The sequence below is a fragment of the Caretta caretta genome, chromosome 9 (assembly GCF_965140235.1).
Source record: "Caretta caretta isolate rCarCar2 chromosome 9, rCarCar1.hap1, whole genome shotgun sequence".
Classification (NCBI taxonomy): Eukaryota; Metazoa; Chordata; order Testudines; family Cheloniidae; genus Caretta; species Caretta caretta.
In genome coordinates, this window is record NC_134214.1 from 54,461,927 (window position 1) to 54,481,863 (window position 19,937).

A 19,937-nucleotide genomic window follows, 5' to 3' on the forward strand; every position below is an offset into this window, starting at 1 on the left:
GTGGTGGAATCTCCTTCCTTAGAAGTTTTTAAGGTCAGGCTTGACAAAGCCCTGGCTGGGATGATTTAATTGGGGATGGGTCCTGCTTTTGAGCAGGGGGTTGGACTAGATGACCTCCTGAGGTCCCTTCCAACCCTGATATTCTATGATTCTATGCTCCTGAACTAGGGACACACCAAGAATCAGTCACAAACATTTGGAGAGTCGAAGAGTAAATCTGTTTGAGGGAATGAGGCAATTTTCTCACATTTATTTGCAGTCCAGAATTATTTATCAGATGTTTGCTGTCATTCACTCCTGCTCTGTTGCTCATTCAGGGACAGCTCATGGGGAATATCTCATAGTAAAATATTGGGCCATTTTGATTGGATGGCTGGATCACATGGGGCTAAATCCACAAAGAGAGTTAGGCAAAACCAAAAACCAAACCAAAAAGAAATCATTTCAGGTTGAAACAAACCATTTCAATTCAGATTAAATGTAATCTTTGAACATTTAGTTTTAAAAATGCCAAACAAAATGTTTAGACTTCTCTGACACTTATTTATGTTATTTTGGTGTGGGAGGTGAAGCTATTAACCAAATTCGACCCATGTTCACAAATGCTTTCTGTCCACCCAAAACTGCTTTATTTGCTTAAAAAAAAACTACTCAGCCAAGAAACTTCACCCAGCTCAACTCCCAACCTGGCTGGGCTGGGGAGTGAGAGGCTGGGGCTATGCTGAGGAGAACACTGGTCTCTCACATAGCAATGCACAGCACCACCAATGCTCAGTGACCCAGTGGCTACGAAGCCTGGGGCCATATTCTGAGCTGGCACAACTCAGCAGAGCTAAGTGAAGCTAAGGCAAGTGGTGGAGTGTCCATCTCTTGCTGTTTTGAGACCAAGACTGGTGGTCTCTCTGGAAGATGCTTTGATCCAACACGTTATTGGTCTCAGGACAGGGGTAACTGGGTGAAATTCTCTGGCCAGGGTTAACACAGGAGGTCAGACAAGATGACCTAATGGTCCCTTCTGGCCTTAAAATCTAAGCCTCTACGTTGATTTTGAAGCATCCTCTCTCCAGTGAGAACCAGACCCAGCCAACTGACCTCCCTTTTCTGCATATTCTGCACTCCACTAGTCCAACATTTGTCAAACAACAACACTATTCTGAATGGAGCTTCAGGGAGCTTGTGTGTGCAATGACCTGTCAGCCGCCCTGCTCTTCCTGCAGTCAGTTGGTGGCTTTACATTTTAGATAAGCTTTTGGCTTATCCTCTCTGCCTCAGTATCTTCTGACCACAGCATGCCAAATGTGAAGTGGTGCACAGTGATTAAGGATGAGAAGGCCAAGTGTGATGAATGGAGTGCAGTGAGCGGAGGCAGCCTGGGCTGTGCGGTGGCAGAAACCACAGAGAAATGCATTGCCAAGATAACAGTACAGGCTTCTCCCACTGCTCTCTCCATGCATCTGCCTATGCAGGGAGCAGTTTCCTCTCTCTATCTTTGAGCAGCGCTGGTAGGGATTTTTTTTTGACAAAATATTGAATTGGAAAATGCCAATTTGCTGAAATTGAAACATTTAATGGGCAGGGATCACTTTTTGACCAATTTCTCAATCTGAAAACATATTGCAAAAAGGGCTTAGAAACTGTCAAAACGTTTTCACATTTTCTGATCACAAAACCCTGGTTTTCTGATTGAAAGTGACTCCGTGTTGAAATTAAAGCTAATCACAGTTAAAAAAAAAAAAGCAAAAATGATCAAAATCAACATGAAATGTTTCAAAACTAGTGAACCATAGATTTCAGTTCACCTGAACCAATATTTTGCGGGGAAGTAGGCATTTTTGCTTTGAAAACCTTCAAGATTTCCACTTTTCATCCTGGCTCAGGAAAGTCTTTTGAAATCGTGAAAATTTTCACGACAGGAGAACTTCTCCCAGCCCTGTCTTTGAGTGACAGGCATGAGCAGCTCATTTTCCTCTGGAGACCTGTAGACAGAGCAAGTGAATTCCTGCAATGCAGAGAAATGTTAAAGATTCATATCCTCTGCTGGTGTAAATCTGCGCATCTCCATTGACTTACAGCAGCTCAGGATCTGGCCTCTTGTGTATTTGCTGATATGTTGGATTCAGCATGCTACAGTGGCCATACTGGCCTGTGACCATGCAATAGTAACAGCTGATTGTCCCTTAGACCTGGGCCCTGATGATTCAGCCAGCAGTGCAAAGTGCTCTCAGCCTGGAGACAGAGGTTCAGATACAGTCCTAAGAGTGCCAAACTACCAACATAGCAGTGGTTAAATTCACATGCTCTGGGTGGGCAGGAGCACAAGGCGCTTTGCCCTCTTCCAGGGGAGCCATCCCAGCCAGCAGGGGAGGCTAGTAGCTGTTCAGGCAGCAGGGTCAGAATCATGGGGTTTCTGCTGCACAGCACACAGCGGAGAGACATCTTCCCCCCGCCAGCTGCCTCTTCTATGACAGAACCTTAAAAAGAGGCATTAGCGAGCATGATGAGGGTGGGAGAGGAAATACAGTGAACTAGCTTCACTTTGTATTTGATGAGTTGTTTTCATTGCAGAAAGGTGAAGCAGATGCCATGAGCTTGGATTCAGGTTATGTCTACATGGCTGGCACACGTGGCTTGGTGCCAGTCATGGGAGAATACTACAGGGGTGAGTGTGGAGCAGTCTATCCTTCTAGCCTATCCTTGGTGGGGAATTCACCGTTACAGCAGCACCGATTGTGCTGTGAGTTGTGGGAAGTCAGTGGCCCTGGTTCTCTGTCCCGGCCGCAGTAACCTCTGTGGGAAATGGGGGGAGGGGCAGAAAGGGGCTTTAAATCACTCCACCCCTTGGATGCTGCAGGCAGATTTGGACAGGAGTGGTCCTGGGCATAAGCTACAGCGGCCCCTTAATGGCTGGAGCAGGGTACCCTAACCACACCTTTCCCCTGTTCTGACACTCCCCTCCCTCCTGTCGTCGAATCCCCGCAATGGCCAAAGCTGCTCCATTGGCTCTATCCCTCAGAGAACACCTGCCCTGTACCAGGGGTATTCCCTGGTGGCCAGTTCCAGATACTCATTACAGTACAGACCCTTAACCACAGATGCAGCCGCAGCCAGAGTAGCTGTACCTGAGCTGGCTTTAATGGAGCTCACTCAGGTCTCAGCGCAGTGAAGCCGCAGCAGTGCGCATGTCAGTGCAGGATAGCCCCACGAGTAATAACCCCCGGCTCTGGGTGGGCTTGCACAGCCCATGCTGCCGCGGTTTCACTGCTCCAGGACCTGAGCTAGCCAGATTGAAGGTAGCTGAGATAAGGCTCATGGAGCTGCAGTCACACCCGGTGACTGAAATATAGCTGTACCAGAAGTCAGTTATTCTAATTTCCATCTCCAGTTTCTGTCTAACTAGCCAGGTAGCCCCAGAAGAGGGGTGGGGCAATGCTCCGTTCTGCTAATGCACTAGGTGTTAGACCAGCTACTCCTGTCCCCATCTACATTAAAGGCTTCTTCAGAAAGTAACTTACCAGCTACCCCACAGAGAAACCACTGCTGTGACCAGAATCCTTACAAACCTAGGAACCTGTATTTTTGGCATTAACTGCACACATGCTTTTGACGCACTTTCTGAAATCTCCACTTTCCCATTTCAGCTGACCGTACACGATGCAGGATTCGAGGAGCACAGGCAGGTAATTACTGGTAACGGGAAGCAGAAGATAAAATCCTGAAAAACAACACTGGTCAAGAGACACAAAACAAAGGGTTAGGAATCAACAGCCAATGTTCACCACAATCACTATGGCCAATGTACTTAGTAACTGTCTGAAAAACAGCTCCAGTAGCAAATGGAATGGTCCCCAATTATGTAGGTAAAAGAGCACAGGGAGGAACTACATAAGGACCTCCCCAAACTAGTCAAAATGTAGCAACATGAGTGCAGATAAAATATAACAGAAAACATGGGCAGGGTAGTACCCACTGTAAAGAACAAGTTATATTGCCCAAGGACATAAACAAGTGGGGTTGGAAAAAGACTTACCCCTTGGTACAATATTACCCAACAGGCTGGGAGGATTATGGGGGATTTTTGCTGCCTTCCTGAAACATTTTCTACTAGCCCCTGTCAGAGACTGGTTTCAGAGTAGCAGCCATGTTAGTCTGTATTCGCAAAAAGAAAAGGAGTACTTGTGGCACCTTAGAGACTAACCAATTTATTTGAGCATAAGCTTTCATGAGCTACAGCTCACTTCTTCAGATGCATGAAGTGGAAAATGCAGTAAGGATGTTTTATACACACAGACCATGAAAAAATGGGTGTTTATCACTTCAAAAGGTTTTCTCTTCACCCACCCCACTCTCCTGCCGGTAATAGCTTATCTAAAGTGATCACTCTCCTTACAATGTGTGTGATAATCAAGGTGGGCCATTTCCAGCACAAATCCAGGGTTTAACAAGAACGTCTGAGGAACAGTGGGGGGGTAAGGTGGGAAAAAACAAAGGGAAATAGGTTACCTTGCATAATGACTTAACCATTCCCAATCTCTATTCAAGCCTAAGTTAATTGTATCCAATTTGCAAATGAATTCCAATTCAGCAGTCTCTCGCTGGAGTCTGGTTTTGAAGATTTTCTGTTGTAATATCGCAACTTTCATGTCTGTAATCGCGTGACCAGAGAGATTGAAGTGTTCTCCGACTGGTTTATGAATGTTATAATTCTTGACATCTGATTTGTGTCCATTTATTCTTTTACGTAGAGACTGTCCAGTTTGATCAATGTACATGGCAGAGGGGCATTGCTTGCACATGATGGCATATATCACATTGGTAGATGTGCAGGTGAACGAGCCTCTGATAGTGTGGCTGATGTTATTAGGCCCTGTGATGGTGTCCCCTGAATAGATATGTGGGCACAGTTGGCAACGGGCTTTGTTGCAAGGATAGGTTCCTGGGTTAGTGGTTCTGTTGTGTGGTATGTAGTTGCTGGTAAGTATTTGCTTCAGGTTGGGGGGTTGTCTGTAGGCAAGGACTGGCCTGTCTCCCAAGATTTGTGAGTGTGATGGGTCGTCCTTCAGGATAGGTTGTAGATCCTTGATAATGCGTTGGAGAGGTTTTAGTTGGGGGCTGAAGGTGACGGCTAGTGGCGTTCTGTTATTTTCTTTGTTAGGCCTGTCCTGTAGTAGGTGACTTCTGGGAACTCTTCTGGCTCTATCAATCTGTTTCTTCACTTCCGCAGGTGGGTATTGTAGTTGTAAGAATGCTTGATAGAGATCTTGTAGGTGTTTGTCTCTGTCTGAGGGGTTGGAGCAAATGCGGTTGTATCGTAGAGCTTGGCTGTAGACAATGGACCATGTGGTGTGGTCTGGATGAAAGCTGGAGGCATGTAGGTAGGAACAGCGGTCAGTAGGTTTCCGGTATAGGGTGGTGTTTATGTGACCATCGCTTATTAGCACTGTAGTGTCCAGGAAGTGGATCTCTTGTGTGGACTGGTCCAGGCTGAGGTTGATGGTGGGATGGAAATTGTTGAAATCATGGTGGAATTCCTCAAGGGCTTCTTTTCCATGGGTCCAGATGATGAAGATGTCATCAATATAGCACAAGTAGAGTAGGGGCATTAGGGGACGAGAGCTGGAGAGAGGAAGCGTTATTCTAAGTCAGCCATAAAAATGTTGGCATACTGTGGTGCCATGCGGGTACCCATAGCAGTGCCGCTGATTTGAAGGTATACATTGTCTCCAAATGTGAAATAATTATGGGTGAGGACAAAGTCACAAAGTTCAGCCACCAGGTTTGCCGTGACATTATCGGGGATAGTGTTCCTGATGGCTTCTAGTCCATCTTTGTGTGGAATGTTGGTGTAGAGGGCTTCTACATCCATAGTGGCCAGGATGGTATTTTCAGGAAGATCACCGATGGATTGTAGTTTCCTTAGGAAGTCAGTGGTGTCTCAAAGATAGCTGGGAGTGCTGGTAGCGTAGGGCCTGACGAGGGAGTCTACATAGCCAGACAATCCTGCTATCAGGGTGCCAATGCCTGAGATGATGGGGCGCCCAGGATTTCCAGGTTTATGGATCTTGGGTAGTAGATATCCCAGGTCGGAGTTCCAGGGGTGTGTCTGTGCGGATTTGATCTTGTGCTTTTTCAGGGAGTTTCTTGAGCAAATTCTGTAGTTTCTTTTGGTAACCCTCTGTGGGATCAGAGGGTAATGGCTTGTAGAAAGCAGTGTTGGAGAGCTGCCGAGCAGCCTCTTGTTCATATTCCGACCTACTCATGATGACAACAGCACCTCCTTTGTCAGGCTTTTTGATTATGATGTCAGAGTTGTTTCTGAGGCTGTGGATGGCATTGTGTTCTGCACGGCTGAGGTTGTGGGGCAAGTGATGCTGCTTTTCCACAATTTCAGCCCATGCACATCGGTGGAAGCACTCTATGTAGAAGTCCAGTCTGCTGTCTCGGCCTTCAGGAGGAGTCCACCTAGAATCCCTCTTTTGGTAGTGTTGGTAGGGAGGTCTCTGTGGATTAGTATGTTGTTCAGAGGAGTGTTGGAAATATTCCTTGAGTCGGAGATGTCGAAAATAGGATTCTAGGTCACCACAGAACCGTATCATGTTCGTGGGGGTGGAGGGGCAGAAGGAGAGGCCCCGAGATAGGACAGCTTCTTCTGCTGGGCTAAGAGTATAGTTGGATAGATTAACAATATTGCTGGGTGGGTTGAGGGAACCATTGCTGTGGCCCCTTGTGGCATGTAGTAGTTTAGAAAGTTTAGTGTCCTTTTTCTTTTGTAGAGAAGCAAAGTGTGAGTTGTAAATGGCTTGTCTAGTTTTAGTAAAGTCCAGCCACGAGGAAGTTTGTGTGGAAGGTTGTTTTTTTATGAGAGTATCCAGTTTAGAGAGCTCATTCTTAATCTTTCCCTGTTTGCTGTAGAGGATATTGATCAGGTGGTTCCGCAGTTTCTTTGAGAGCGTGTGGCACAAGCTGTCAGCATAGTCTGTGTGGTATGTAGATTGTAGTGGATTTTTTACCTTCAGTCCTTTTGGTACGATGTCCATCTGTTTGCATTTGGAGAGGAAGATGATATCTGTCTGTATCTGTACAAGTTTTTCATGCAGTTGATAGATTTCCACTCCATACGGCTAAATGCAGTGCCTTGCATAATGACAGGTTTCAGAGTAACAGCCGTGTTAGTCTGTATTCGCAAAAAGAAAAGGAGTACTTGTGGCACCTTAGAGACTAAACAATTTATTTGAGCATAAGCTTTCGTGAGCTACAGCTCACTTCTTCAGATGCATAAAGTGGAAAATACAGTGAGGATGTTTTATACACACAGACCATGAAAAAATGGGTGTTTATCACTTCAAAAGGTTTTCTCTCCCCCCACCCCACTCTCCTGCTGGTAATAGCTTATCTAAAGTGATCACTCTCCTTACAATAAGAAAAGGAGTACTTGTGGCACCTTAGAGACTAACCAATTTATTTGAGCATGAGCTTTCGTGAGCTACAGCTCACTTCATCGGATGCATACCGTGGAAACTGCAGCAGACTTTATATACACACAGAGAATATGAAACAATACCTCCTCCCACCCCACTGTCCTGCTGGTAATAGCTTATCTAAAGTGATCATCAAGTTGGGCCATTTCCAGCACAAATCCAGGTTTTCTCACCCTCCACCCCCCCACACACAAATTCACTCTCCTGCTGGTAATAGCCCATCCAAAGTGACAACTCTCTACACAATGTGCATGATAATCAAGTTAGGCCATTTCCTGCACAAATCCAGGTTCTCTCACCCCCTCACCCCCCTCCAAAAACACACACACACAAACTCACTATCCTGCTGGTAATAGCTCATCCAAAGTGACCACTCTCCCTGCAATGTGCATGGTAATCAAGGTGGGCCATGTCCAGCACAAATCCAGGCTTTCTCACCCCCCCCTTTTTTTCCCAGGGACACACACACACACACAAACTCACTCTCCTGCTGGCAATAGCTCATCCAAACTGACCACTCTCCAATTATAAATCCAAGTTAAACCAGAACGTCTGGTGGGGAGGGGGGGTAGGAAAAAACAAGGGGAAATAGGCTACCTTGCATAATGACTTAGCCACTCCCAGTCTCTATTTAAGCCTAAATTAATAGTATCCAATTTGCAAATGAATTCCAATTCAGCAGTTTCTCACTGGAGTCTGGATTTGAAGTTTTTTTGTTTTAAGATAGCGACCTTCATGTCTGTGATTGCGTGACCAGAGAGATTGAAGTGTTCTCCGACTGGTTTATGAATGTTATAATTCTTGACATCTGATTTGTGTCCATTTATTCTTTTACATAGAGACTGGTATGTAGTTGCTGGTGAGTATTTGCTTCAGGTTGGGGGGTATACCACACAATAGAACCACTAACCCAGGAACTTATCCTTGCAACAAAGCCCGTTGCCAATTGTGCCCACATATCTATTCAGGGGACACCACCACAGGGCCTAATAACATCAGCCACACTATCAGAGGCTCGTTCACCTGCACATCCACCAATGTGATATATGCCATCATGTGCCAGCAATGCCCCTCTGCCATTTACATTGGTCAAACTGGACAGTCTCTACGTAAAAGAATAAATGGACACAAATCAGATGTCAAGAATTATAACATTCATAAACCAGTCGGAGAACACTTCAATCTCTCTGGTTACGCAATCACAGACATGAAGGTCGCTATCTTAAAACAAAAAAACTTCAAATCCAGACTCCAGCGAGAAACTGCTGAATTGGAATTCATTTGCAAATTGGATACTATTAATTTAGGCTTAAATAGAGACTGGGAGTGGCTAAGTCATTATGCAAGGTAGCCTATTTCCCCTTGTTTTTTCCTACCCCCCCCCACCAGACGTTCTGGTTTAACTTGGATTTAAACTTGGAGAGTGGTCAGTTTGGATGAGCTATTGCCAGCAGGAGAGTGAGTTTGTGTGTGTGTGTGTGTGTGTGTCCCTGGGAAAAAAAGTGGGGGGTGAGAAAGCCTGGATTTGTGCTGGACATGGCCCACCTTGATTACCATGCACATTGTAGGGAGAGTGGTCACTTTGGATGAGCTATTACCAGCAGGAGAGTGAATTTGTGTGTGGGGGGGTGGAGGGTAAGAAAACCTGGATTTGTGCTGGAAATGGCCCAACTTGATGATCACTTTAGATAAGCTATTACCAGCAGGACAGTGGGGTGGGAGGAGGTATTGTTTCATATTCTCTGTGTGTATATAAAGTCTGCTGCAGTTTCCATGGTATGCATCTGATGAAGTGAGCTGTAGCTCACGAAAGCTCATGCTCAAATAAATTGGTTAGTCTCTAAGGTGCCACAAGTACTCCTTTTCTTTTTGCGAATACAGACTAACACGGCTGTTACTCTGAAACCTCTCCTTACAATGTGTATAATAATCAAGGTGGGCCATTTCCAGCACAAATCCAGGGTTTAACAAGAACGTCTGAGGAACAGTGGGATGGTAGGGTGGGAAAAAACAAGGGGAAATAGGTTACCTTGCACAATGACTTAACCATTCCCAGTCTCTATTCAAGCCTAAGTCAATTGTATCCAATTTGCAAATGAATTACAATTCAGCAAGTCAGAGACTGGAGCAGACTAAATGATCAGTGCTAGCATGGCAATCCCTGTGCTCACATGAACGTTTGTTGAAACCACTGTTCAGAGAAACTTCTAAGGGCATTGGACCAAGCCCCAGCTCACTGTGTGTGGTGATTGCATTGCAGAGCTGAGGCTTCCCCGCAGGGCCTGGCAGGGAAGCATTCACTGCAGCAGTTTGTGCCGTGCCTGTTCTGGGGGTAAGCAGGGACTTTAGATCTAGGGCTGTCAGGAGCACTAACACATGCCACTTATTTTTTAATAAGGAAAAGATGAACCTTTCTTCTGTTTTGTTTAGGAGCATGAGCTAGTCCTCGTTGTGGGAGCAGGAGAGGAAAGACCTTTGCCCGAGGCTTTGAACCTAGAAAGGGAGGAAATCTCACATTCAGATACTAGCGTGTGGGGTCTCCTCACCACAGATACATCAGGCAGGGGCACCATGTAGGGAGGCTGGGGGGCATCTTCCCCGCCTCCCCCCAAATTTCGTACTGCAGCTCACTCCTCATGGACACGCCCAGGCATACAGGAAGTGAGCGCTGGTCCTTTAAGACAGGCGCTCAGTGTGTATGTGTGCACACAAAAGAGTCACACAACGCCTCCCCTGAGCAGTCAATCAGCTGGCGGCTTCTTTGATGTCAACAGCCCTTGACTGGGGCTCCCCTGCTTCGCTGGCATACACCACTCTGTGCTGGGCACTCCATGCCCTGTCTCTCCTGGCCAAAGCCTTGGGTTTGCACTACTCCAGTCTGCTACTTCGCTGAACTTTCCTGGGGATGGAGGAGGAGGGTGGGGGTGAGGGGGGCGTTGTTGGTTCCTGGATCCTGCAGCTTCTTCATCCTCCAGGCTGCCAATTGCAAACTCCCCCTTCTCCCAAAAAAGGGTTTGATCTAATGCTCTCAGACCCTTATCTGCCAAACGGATCTGTCACCTTTGGTGAGTTCATCATCCCAGTTGAAGTGTATTGCTGTCTGCCATGCATCACTAGATGCTAGTGCTTTTGCTGACGTGATGTAGCATTATTTCTAAAATGCCTAGGACAGTGCTCTAAAGAAATGAAAGGCAAAAGCTCAGTCAGGGTAACGCAAGACAGTGGGGTAGTTCTGAATTATCCACAGGGATTTCTTTCCGGCCTCTCCTCAGCTTCTAGTTTCATCTCCAGTGTTTCAATAAAAAGAGCAAGAGCTGCCTCCAGACTACCCCTTCATCAGGTATTGGACATCATAACCTGTGATGTATGTGTTTAAGGCTCTAGCCCCTGATTAAACTCTCTTGTAAAATGTCTTGCTTCCCCCCTGCAAGAAAGGGTTCTGTGGTGGATAATCTCAACAGAGATGGACCTTTTACGATAGTAGTTAATTCATTGCGATTGGTCCTTGTCATAAATATAAAGGGAAGGGTAAACCCCTTTGAAATCCCTCCTGGCCAGGGGAAAGCTCCTCTCACCTGTAAAGGGTTAAGAAGCTAAAGGTAACCTCGCTGGCACCTGACCAAAATGACCAATGAGGAGACAAGATACTTTCAAAAGCTGGGAGGAGGGAGAGAAATAAAGGGTCTGTGTGTCTGTCTATAGTCTGTCTTTGTCGGGGATAGACCAGGAATGGAGTCTTAGAACTTTTAGTAAGTAATCTAGCTAGGTACGTGTTAGATTATGATTTCTTTAAATGGCTGAGAAAAGAATTGTGCTGAATAGAATAACTATTTCTGTCTGTGTATCTTTTTTGTAACTTAAGGTTTTGCCTAGAGGGGTTCTCTATGTTTTTGAATCTAATTACCCTGTAAGATATCTACCATCCTGATTTTACAGGGGGGATTTCTTTATTTCTATTTACTTCTATTTTTATTAAAAGTCTTCTTGTAAGAAAACTGAATGCTTTTTCATTGTTCTCAGATCCAAGGGTTTGGGTCTGTGGTCACCTATGCAAATTGGTGAGGCTTTTTATCCAACATTTCCCAGAAAAGGGGGGGTGCAAGTGTTGGGAGGATTGTTCATTGTTCTTAAGATCCAAGGGTCTGGGTCTGTAGTCACCTAGGCAAATTGGTGAGGCTTTTTACCAAACCTTGTCCAGGAAGTGGGGTGCAGGGTTTTGGGAAGTATTTTGGGGGGAAGGACGCGTCCAAACAGCTCTTCCCCAGTAACCAGTATTAGTTTGGTGGTAGCGGCCAGTCCAAACAGCTCTTCCTCAGTAACCAGTATTAGTTTGGTGGTGGTAGCGGACAACGGGTGGAATATTTTGTACCTTGGGGAAGTTTTGACCTAAGCTGGTAAAGATAAGCTTAGGAGGTTTTTCATGCAGGTCCCCACATCTGTACCCTAGAGTTCAGAGTGGGGGAGGAAACTTGACAGTCCTACACAAAGGTCTAACGTTACTGGCAGGCAATGTTTGTTCAAATCTTCATATTAGGAGTGCTAGTGACAATGTAGGATTCAGGCCTGTATTTTTGCTTGAAATAGTATTTTGAGTTTTGCTTGCCTGTTTGATTTTTTTGATGCACATACATTCTTACTAATATGTGTGAACAAAGGGATCCTTATGTAAAAACAAAGGATAAAGACACTGTGTATGTTGCTTTTGCCTAGCCAGATGGGTTTGTTAGTATAATGGGAACAGATAAGAGCAATTAAAGTGAGACGGGGAGCATGGTGGGAATATAATATATGAGCGTACACTTTAAAATTGCCTCAACTCCTATCTCAAGGAAAAGTCAAACAACCAGCCAGGAGGGGCAAAGGGGGATTGGGGGGTCGGTAAATCATTAGAAGGCCAGAGAAATGCTTCTCCCTGACCATAGCACAACCTCACTCCTCACCCCTCCCATGGGATACAAAAGAGGTGGGACAAAGACTCATGACCCCCCAAAATGGAACATGACCATAAATTGTAAGGGGTGGGACTGTGGGCAGTCATTTCAGGTATAATTATGCCTGCTAAGGAGGGGGGGATGGGACACTGGGAAACAAGACTCTCCAGCAAGCATGTATACCATAACTCTGATGCTGCAAACTAACCCCAATAAACATCGCATTGCCTGCACTTCAGACTTCTGGTGTGCTTTCTGTCTGCGTGACAGGAACTAGGGGAGGGGGTGAAGAGAAAGCCCTCTAACACTTTACAGAAATTTTACACAGAAATATCAGCAAGTGCTAGTAATGAGGTACACTTTAATACTTCCAGTAAGTTGTGCTAAATGAATTCTTCACGATAGTGAGCCACTTAGGGAGGGGTTTTACCAGGCAATCCCTGTCCATAGCGAGCTCTAGCACAGTTTCCAACAAAAATTGCAACTAACAAACACAAAGGGACAAATTCAGCTCTCCTTAGCACTGCTGGAAATCTGGCGTAATTGCATGGGTTTCAACCATTATTCTAAATTTGGAGTTGTATAAATGAGAACAGAATATGGTCCATCTTATTTACATTTTTAGTTTTGATCTTACTGCTACAAGATTTTGAACAATATATTTTAATCTTGTTAATACAAAGCCTGAGGTTCACTGACATGGTACTAAATTTAGAATTCCAATCAAGCATGTGTGCATTGGAAAAGTAAAATACAATAATTGCTGCTATGAAAAGTGCTTCAGTTGTGGGGTACTATGAATAGGGCCCTACCATATTCACGGCCATGCAAAACATGTCAAGGAACATGAAATCTGGTCTCCCTCTGTGAAATCTAGTCTTTAGTGTGCTTTTACCCTATACTATACAGATTTCACAAGGAAGACCAGCGTTTCTCAGATTGGCGGTCCTGCCCAAAAGGGAGTTGCAGGGAGGGGCGTAAGGTTATTTTAGGGGGGGTCACAGTATTGCCACCCTTACTTCTGCGCTGCTTCAGAGCTCGGCAGCTGGAGAGCGGCAACTGTTGGCCGGATGCCCAGTGCAGAAGTAAGGTAGCAATACCATACCATGCCTCCCTTACTTCTGCACTGCTGCCTTCAGAGCTGGGCAGCCAGAGAGTGGCAGCTGCTGACTGAGGACCCAGCTCTGCAGGCAGCAGCACAGAAGTAAAGGTGGCAATACCATACCATGCCATCGTTACTTCTATGCTGCCTTCAGAAATGGGATCCCGGACAGTAGCTGCTGCTCTCCACCTGCCCAGTTCTAAAGGCAGGGTGCAGAAGTAAGGGTAGCAGAACTGCAACCCTGCCACACTCACAACCTTGCAACACCCTCTCCTCCCCACCCAACTCCTTTTTGGGTCAGGATCCCTATAATTCAACACTGTGAAATTTCAGAAATAAATAGCTGAAATCATGGAATTTACTATTTTTAAAATCCTATGACTGTGAAATTGACCAAAATGGACCATGAATTTGGTAGGTCCCTAACTATTAAACAATCTTTGAGTTAGGGTATAATAAAACATTTTTCATGTTGCAGTGTTGGGGACCCCAGGGCATGGCCACTAGTGAAGTCGAGGGGATGGAAGGCCATAAGGGTCGAGGAAGTCTCCCTGCTCTAGGCCTAAGGGCTTCTTGTCAACCCCCCTTAACGGAACTCAGACCTGGCTGGTTTGAGTAAGCTCTTTTGCTCTTAAAACAATGTTGCAGCTGCAGATAATGCCTTATAGTGTAAGGTTTGCTGACACCAAGTTAAAGATAACAGGAGGAGACAGCTTCAAGGCCAGACAGGATGTGCTTGTTGTTTAAGTTGCTAGGAATGCTTGTTAGAGGTTGCAGGAAATAAACATTGTTGTAACCCATATAAGGAAGGCAGAGTATTTGTGCAAAGCTTTGATTGGCTAATGTGTAGTGCAGTAGCATTAAGGAATATGAAAGTGTGTGTAATGACCTGCTCTGATGTGCAGGATTTGAGATTTCTCTCCCTGTACCTTTCTTTGGAATTCCAAATAAACTTTACTACTTCTCCACCCCATCGTGATTATTGGGTAATGCATACCGGGCAACGAACCCTGCTGTTGCTTGCCTCAGGCACGCTGTGCCGGCAACAGCTTTTGGCGTCCCTGGGTGGGCTGTGAGGCTCCAATTTAGCCTTGCCCTGATCCCTTCCGGCGGTCGAGGATTGCAGCAACAACCGACGCCCAGCGCGCACCGGTGAGTTCATCGGGGGCCTCGGAGGAGATACAGTTTGATCAACCCCGGAGGGCACGACGGTGCAACGCACTCACATAGTGGAGAAGTACCAAGGGTGATGGTGGGAGGAACCAGTCCTTCAGATAAGGTAGGAACTTTGTGAAATCCGGATTGTGCTCTCTGTTTGAACTTGGGGACGCCCAGAGTTACCCTGTAGGTATGGGACAGGGACAGAGCACGGGAGGTAGGGCACAGTGCACGCCCCTAAGAGTATATTTTAGTAAACTGGAAGGTATTTGGATCAGATCCAATGACTAAGGGTAAACTGAAGCGATTTTGTACGGTTGACTGGCCTCGATACCAATTAGAGGACCAGGAACAGTGGCCTCCCGGAGGATCACTTAGTCATAACACAATCCTCCAGTTACCCCTGTTCTGTCAGCGAACGGGAAAGCGGAATGAGCGTTCGTATGCTTACTTGTTTATGACCTTGTGGTCTTGTACTGATATTTTACAACACTGTAATTTAACCCGCATTGGCCTGGTAGTAATTAATATCAGTCCCCGGACCCCCACCCCCACCCCAATTGTAATGGCAGATCCGGTGTCTTCTTCGGCTCCTACACCCACACAGAGTGAGGCTCAGAGTACAATTCCTAGTGAAGCTCATAGTGAGGTTCCGGCTCCATCTGCTGGACTATATCCGTTACTTACCGAGACTAAGATTGCCCGTAATGCAGCTGAAGGAAGGGCCGCTCTTACCATGCAGGTCTATACTCATGCACCTTTTAATCCGATGGACCTGGCCGCTTTCAAAGCACAGGCTGGGGAACTTAGGGCCAGCTCCTCAAAGCTATTTAGGCACCTCACTTCTGTTGATCTCAATGGGAGTGAAGTGTCCAAATACCTGTGAGGGTCTGGGCCTTAGCAGCCAATTCTTGATTACTAGTAGAGTCTGAAATGTAGACTCACTCACAAACCATATCGCCTCCTCCCAGCACTAGAAAAAAGGTCAGGCCCGCAAAACCAAGAGATTGGCTTCAAGTCATGAGACGGATCAAAAATTGTGAGTTTTTATTTGCGTTCTGGTTTTTGTGCCACTAGTGTACACTTGGATCAGGTTTCCAAGCTTTTCTCTACAAGCATGAGGGCTAGCATGGAGTACACAGGAGGTGGTGGATCTCATCGCTGTGTGGGGAGAAGAGTCTGTGCAGGCAGAGCTCCAATCCAGAAGAAGAAACGCTGACATCTGTGCCCAGATCGCACGGGGCATGGGGGAGAAGGGCTACACCAGGGACACGGAGCAGTGCCACGTGAAAATAAAGGCACTTCGGCAAGCGTACCAGAAGACAAGGGAGGCGAACGATCGTTCTGGTTCTTCACCACAGACATGCCGCTTCTATGAGGAGCCACGTGGAATTCTGAGCAGTGATCCCACCCCTACCCCAAAACGCTCCATGGATACCTCCCAGGAGCCCCGGGTGACCTCGAGCCACAACGAGGAGGGCATTGTTGACGAGAAAGAGGAGGAGGAGGAGAATGCGAGGCAGGCAAGTGGAGGATCCATTCTCCCAGACAGCCAAGAACTGTTTTTAAACCTGGAGCCCATCCCCACACAGGACCAATTGTCAGCGGAGCATGATGCCGGGGAAGGCACCTCTGGAGAGAACACATTTCCAATCAAACTGTAGGGGTTACATGCTATTATTTTTAATGTTTAATCTGAACAAAATAGTAGGTGTGGTGGGTACTGGTGGCCACTGTAGCTGCGCAGAGGGTGCTCTCAGGAAAAGACTGCTCAAGTGCTCGGGGATGGCCCGGGAATCCTCCATGGAGATCTCAAGGAAGCTTTTATGGTGCTACTCTGAAAACCCTTGCAGCAGGTTTCGGGGAAGGGCTGCCTTATTTCATCCTCCACGGTGGGACATTTTCCCGCGCCACTCCAGTATTACCTCTTCTGGCATCATTGCAGCACACAGCATTGTGGCACAAGGACCAGGTCTGTACCCAGCATCTGCTCCCTTGCTACCTCTGTTTCCCTCAGGAGAGTGATATCGCATAGGGTCACCTAGGGGAAATGATCATTCATGGCCCACCATACAATTTCCATACCCAAACGTCATAAATATAAAGGGAAGGGTAAACACCTTTAAAATCCCTCCTGGCCAGAGGAAAAACCCTTTCACCTGTAAAGGGTTAAGCAGCTAGGATAACCTCGCTGGCACCTGACCAAAATGACCAATGAGGAGACAAGATACTTTCAACGCTGGAGGGGAGGGGAAACAAAGGTTCTCTCTGTCTGTGTGATGCTTTTGCCAGGGACAGAACAGGAATGGAGTCTTAGAACTTAGTAAGTAATCTAGCTAGATATGTGTTAGATTCTGATTTCTTTAAATGGCTGAGAAAATAAGCTGTGCTGAATGGAATGGATATTCCTGTTTTTGTGTCTTTTTGTAACTTAAGGTTTTGCCTAGAGGGATTCTCTATGTTTTGAATCTAATTACCCTGTAAGGTATTTACCATCCTGATTTTACAGAGGTGATTCTTTTACTTTTTCTTCTATTAAAATTCTTCTTTTAAGAACCTGATTGCTTTTTCATTGTTCTTAAGAGCCAAGGGTTTGGGTCTGTGTTCACCTATGCAAATTGGTGAGGATTTTTATCAAGCCTTCCTCAGGAAAGGGGGTGTAGGGTTTGGGGAGGATTTTGGGGGGAAAGACGTTTCCAAGCGGGCTCTTTCCTGGTTATATATCTGTTAGATGCTTGGTTGCGACAGCAATAAAGTACAAGGGCAAAAGGTAAAATAGTTTGTACCTTGGGAAAGTTTTAACCTAAGCTGGTAAAAATAAGCTTAGGGCGTTTTCATGCAGGTCCCCACATCTGTACCCTAGAGTTCAGAGTGGGAAAAGAAACTTGACACCAGATGTGGCTCTCGGGCCAAAAAATTTGCTCACCCCTGTGATAGACGTGATGGAGCCACTATGGCATTTTATTCATTCTGGCTGAAATTCACCCCCATTCAGAGGGCCAATACACAAGGTCTGCACAGCACTCAAGTCTTATTTGGGTTCCTTAAATAGGACATAAGTGATATAAGGGGCCTGGGCAGGAATGAATTTCACCCGCTAAGCACTAGTTTATGTGTTTCCTTTATCATATTTGAATATGAATATTTCTGCCTATATTCTCCACATCTTTTGCTGAATGGCTTATGAGATAGTCACATTTAAAACTTCCCAGTGCAGGATATATTTTTGAGTGTTAACTAGCTATGCCAGTTGGGCAGTAATGGACTGGTGTTATAAATATGGCTGCCTTTGCATGGCATCTCCAAAGACTTTCTGCAAGCATAGTCATTGTATTAGGATTGTGAGTGCAAAAATGGGAATTCTTGCCTAGTCACGTCATGGCATTATTATGCTACTGTCTGCAGAACCTTTTTTCCAGCTCTTGTACTGTTCAGCTGTCTGAACTAATTGCACTCAAGTGAAGAATCTTTCCTGACAATCAGCTTTACTGCATTTTCCCCCTTGAATTTCAGTGGGCTTATCGGTCAACAGGTGTTTCTCAGTTTTGTCACAAGTTTCCATTAGAACATCTGTGTGAATAGCATCTGTACTTTTTGCTTTTATTTGTATGTGCTCTTATCCAATGAGCCTCCTCCAAAAGCAAATGCTCTTAAAGTATGGAAGTGCACTGAGTACATCCCCAGTAGATACATTAAGATTTAGGTTAGCGACAAGCTGTGCACTGGAAGAATTTATGGTTTTCCTGTACATTTTCCCATAAATAGGGCACCATTTAACATGTGTGCATGTGACATTACCAGCAGCTGGTACTGAAATGCAAAGGTCTGATTGATGGAAAGACTCCTACAGACTTTGAATCAGGTCCTGTAGCTCTAATGCTTTATATTGCCCAGGCAATCCTCCAGATTCCCCATCCAACTTCATTGTGAATAAATGCTTTTTTCCTCCTCTACGACTCAAGTCACGATCATGACTCAATTTGCAAAACTCCTCTCCCCTGGATAACATGGGCATTTGGAATGGCTCAATGGCTATCAGTGTAACCTCTCGACCTTTGACAGTGGTCCCTTGAAGAAAATAGAAATGTGACCACAATAAAAAGCTATAATCCTGTGGTGAAAACAAAATGCAGCACTAGAATGAGGCAGAAAGGAAAAACCACTGAAAAACAGCACAAAGCACCTTCGAGGGAAAAGGCAGTCAGACTCAGCCCACTGAGGTTAGCCAGATGCAAAAGGCTTTGATCCACAAGGCCTAAGCAAAGCATCACCCCACTATTCAGACAACTGCTCTTGCTAAAGCCATAAATACCTGAGGTGAAACAGGAGCCAGAAAGTAGAGTCATGTTTCAGGAGCTCGGCTTTGAGGTAGAGGCCACTTAAACTCATGCATGCACACACAAAAACACAAATGAAGGTAGAAAGCCTCTGGTTTCAATTCTGCGAGAATTTCAGCTCAGCAGGAAACACCTCCACAAGCTGAAGGCTTTTGCGGCTGCCAGGGCAGTATAGGTTGATGCAGTTCTAACCCGTTCAGATACGGAAAGGGAGGAAGATTGAACCCAATGATGAATCCGGGCACTCACTTAAATCCAGGGGGATCTAACACAAATGCCTCTGCTGATCACAGCTATGACAGCACAGAATGGAGAGAGAGAGCTCCCACGGCATTTAGGTCAAAGCCAACACCTTAAAATCAGTGCTGTTCCAGCTTTCTCAACCCTCCTCCCCATTATGGATCAACATGCAGTCCCCAAAGCACACAAGCTCCTTCCCCTCATCACCACCCCCCACTAAAGTAACCAACCCAGTTCCCCCATCTAAAAATGCTGACCCAACCACCCCATCCATTCCAGATGGGGGAAATCTATTCAGTTCCTTCCCAACTAACAACCCTCCTCCCCCACTACAGAAACCAATCCACTTCCTCTTAACAGCCCAGTGATGTACCAGCCGAAGTCCTGACCCCCTTCTAGAGGTGGAAAGTCCCTTCATTGTCTACCCAACTCCCCAGCCTTTCTGCCTGCCAACGACCCAACCAAGAAAACACCTCTCTGACCTCCCTATGAACAGCAGAATCCCACCTGACCCAAGGGAACCCAGAGCCCACCTCAACCCAAACCTTCCAAATGCTGCCAGTTCTAGACCCAAATACAAAGCCAAATGCTAGTCAAAGTGCAATGCCACTTCAGTTCCTGTCTTCTCCAGCTGGGGTGACTGCAGGGAAAGTTGTGGGAGCTCCAGCTATGGGAACAGAAGACAAGCCAAGCT